Source organism: Lutra lutra, chromosome 1 (assembly GCF_902655055.1).
Source record: "Lutra lutra chromosome 1, mLutLut1.2, whole genome shotgun sequence".
NCBI lineage: Eukaryota > Metazoa > Chordata > Mammalia > Carnivora > Mustelidae > Lutra > Lutra lutra.
Genome location: NC_062278.1, coordinates 163,349,612 through 163,353,434, shown reverse-complemented (window position 1 = coordinate 163,353,434; position 3,823 = coordinate 163,349,612).

The following is a 3,823-nucleotide window of genomic DNA, read 5'->3' as shown; positions in this document are numbered from 1 at the left end:
GACACTGCAGTAGCCAAGACAGTGTGTTATTGGCATAAGGATGGATGAATAGATCATTGGAGCAGAGACACCGTCCAGAAATACACCCACATATATCGGTCAGTTGCTTTGACAAATGTTGAGGTAAATCTATGACAAAATGATAAACTTTTCAACAAAATGTGTTGCTGGAACAATTGGGTATCCATAAGGGGAAAAGATGAACTTTGGCCTTCTCAAATCACAAACAAAAATTAACTAAAATGGACTGTAATAAAAGCTAAAACTTCTAGAAGAAATCATAGGTGAAAACTTTATGATAGTGAGATGACAAAGATTTCTTGGCATTCAAAAAGTATGAACCATAAAAGAAAATAGTGGTAAGTTGTACTTCATCAATTTACTAAATTTAAATTCAATTAGCCAACGCATAGTACATCATAAATTTCAGATGTAGTGTTCCATCTTGCATCAGTTGCATAGAACACCCAGTTCTCATCACATCATGTGCCCTCCTTAATGCCTATCACCTAGTTACACCATCCCTCCCACCCACCACTCCTTCAGCAATCCTCAGTTTGTTTTCTGTAGTTAAGAGTCTCATGGTTTTTCTCCTTCTCTGATTAAAACCTCTTTGAAAGACAGCATTTAAAAAGTGAAATGTGAACCACCAATTAGAAGAAAAACATTTGCACAGCACATATCCAACAGAAGACTTGTATTCAGGATACAGTTTCCTTACTGATCAATAAGAAAAGAAACACCCCCCCCCACCAAAAAAATGGGCAAAAGATTTCTTCACACTTGGTAACAAAAGTACATGCTTGACCAAAAAAAGCAACATAAAATCCAGCCCAACATCACTGGGATAGGGAAATACAAGCGAAAACACAGCAAGAAACTACTGCACATCCATTAGGATGGGTAAAATTTATACTGACAAAACCAAATGTTGGGGATGTGGAGCAACAGGAGCTCTCACATATATTTGGTAGGAATGTGGAATGGTCGAACTACTTTGGAAAGCAGTTTTGCTGTTCCTAAGTTAGTCACATATTTACTATATGTCCCAGCAAGTCATCTCCTGTGTATTGCACAAAAACTCAGGTGTGAATATTCATAGCAACTTCATTCATCAAAGCACAAAACTGTAAAAAATCCAAATGTCCATTGAAAGATGAATGGATGAACAAATCACAATATATTTGTACAATAAAATACTACTCAATAATAAAAAAATTAATGAACCACTGACAAGCGCAACAGCATATATAAATTTCAAAATTATTATTTTGAGCAAAAGAAGCCAGGCTAAAAAATACATATCACTTGTGTATTTCATACTTGTGTACGAAATTCTAGAAAAGCCCAATCTACTTTATAGTGATAAAAAGCAATCATTGGTCACCTAGAGGTGAGGGTTAGTGATTGGGAAGGAGACTTCTTGGAACTTAATTGTGGTGGTGGCTACAGAATCGCATGCATTCATCAACTCATCGATCAATCATAAGTCAAAACAAATACTTAAATGTGTGCAAATTAACAGTATATAAATTATACTTCAAAATTCGGTTTTTAAAAATTTTTATTTATTTATTTGACAGAGATCACAGGTAGGCAGAGAGGCAGGCAGAGAGAAGAGAGAGAGGAAGAAGCAGGCTCCCTGCTGAGCAGAGAGCCTGATGCGGGGCTCAGTCCCAGGACCCTGAGATCATGATCCGAGCTGAAGGCAGGGGCTTTAACCCACTAAGCCACCCAGGTACCCCATCAAAATTGGTTTTTATTCAATGCTTAAATGTTTATTGAACATTTCCTAAATAGTAGGCACTGGGTGGGTGAGAAGAATGAATGTATCAAGAGGAGCTGGGGGTGTCTCAAATATTTCTGGCTGCAGTGGCTGGGAAGAAGATGAATCAAGAGAGATAAGGATTCAGGTAGAAGGGCGTGTGTGTGTGTGTGTGTGTGTGTGTGTGTGTGTGTGTGTGTGTGTGATCCTGAATTGGTATCTGTGACTCAGTGCCTCAGAATTTGCCCATTAGTAGACTGGCAATTTTATGAACTCCCCTGATCAGTAATGTATGCCATTAGCACTGACAGACTGCCCTGAGGTTTGATTATTTTTTTCTCCCAAGTGAACAGTATTTAGGAAGGACTATGCAGCATCAGTGTCCAGGTCTAGTGGTGTCATTATTTCTACTTGCACTACCTAATTAGAGCTCCTATGTATTGAACCAGGCTACCTCTACCCCAATTCACCCAGATTTCTTCAGTCCTTCGACATTCCCCCTAAATTCTAAGATGAGACGGGAGTGACACGGTTTGGGGAGTGATGAACTTGCTTTCAATTCTCTTTTGTCAGACCACCTGCCAAGTAAGTGGGCGGTGGGGGGGGGGGGTACTGACATTTATTGTGGCTTTCCTAGGAAGAAGTTTCTGCCTTGGGGATGAATGCAGGATGGCCGGTTTGTACTTGTTTGCTCGGTGATGTAAATCTTCGGGTGAGATCACGGCTGGATGTTGGCAAAGCCATGCAGATGGCGTGGCCTCGTGCGAGTAAACATGCTCAGTGCACCCACTCATGGCCAACATGCTGCGACTCTATCACCCCAAATTGCCTTCTTAAGATACAACTGTTTCCTCAGTATGTTTTCTCTGTGTGATATTAATGACCACAGACTACTGAATCAGTTCTTCCCTGGAGGCTGTCTGATTATACTAGGTGGGGAATGTTCTCTGCACTGTTTAACTTGCCTTCATCTCTTCCTAAAGGCAAAAGTCCGCATCATAGAAGGCTGCCATGACTTTGTAAGTTAGTGTGCATGACTCCTTCAACTTAAACTAAATGCTGGTGAACTCATTCACTGTCATTGACAGCCATTAGCTTGTCTCATGGACTTGCCAGGTTAACTGAGCTGTGTGACTATCACAGCACTTTGAAACCATGCCTGCTTGTGCACCCTGCGTGGGACACACTGTACCTTAGACCCAGCCTTGCCTGGGATTTATATATGGTCTCTGCCTCAGAGTTTACAATTGAGTGGTACGACCAGACACAGATAAATAATCAAGTGTACAGATTAGTTTTATTATCCACAGGGAAGCAAATGACTTTTGAATTCTAGCATAAATAAGCCAGACTGATGCTTGGGCCATACATTGATTTAAGCTAATCATCTTGATTACAAGCCCAGAAGATGAAATCCTGTCCACAGGGAGAGTAAGTAACTTGTGGAGCCAGTCACACCTAAGTTCGTCAACTCCAAACACAATCCTTTTGCACTGCATCAAGGCAGCCCGGAAGAATGTTAAAAAATTCATGAATCAGGGCTCTGTTTTTTGTTTAGTGTGACCAGGACATTTTTTACCATTGGTGGGGAGGGACATAACTTGTCTGCCATCTTCCATTCATTAAACTAAGAGAGAAACACTCCAGTTTGAGAGGCATGTGCATTTAAAGGTAGAGACCCATCTGCACTTAGAATCCCTTCTACTAGTCAGCATGGACATTTTAATAATGTTTATTCTTCTGATCCCTGAGCATGGAATGTTTTTCCATCTTTTTGTGTCTTCTTCAATTTCTTTCCTGAGTGTTCTGTAGTTCCTCAAGTATAGATCCTTTACCTCTTTGGTTATGTTTATTCCAAGGTATTGTGTGGTGTTTGGTGCTATTGTAAATAGAATTGATTCTCTAATTGTCCTTTCTACAGTTTCATTGTTAGTGTATAAGAAAGCAACTATTTCTGTGCATTGATTTTGTACTGCTGTATGAGTTCTAGTAATTCTATGCTTTTGATGCCATCCTGATCAAAATAAATAAATAAATAAATAAATAAATAAATAGTGG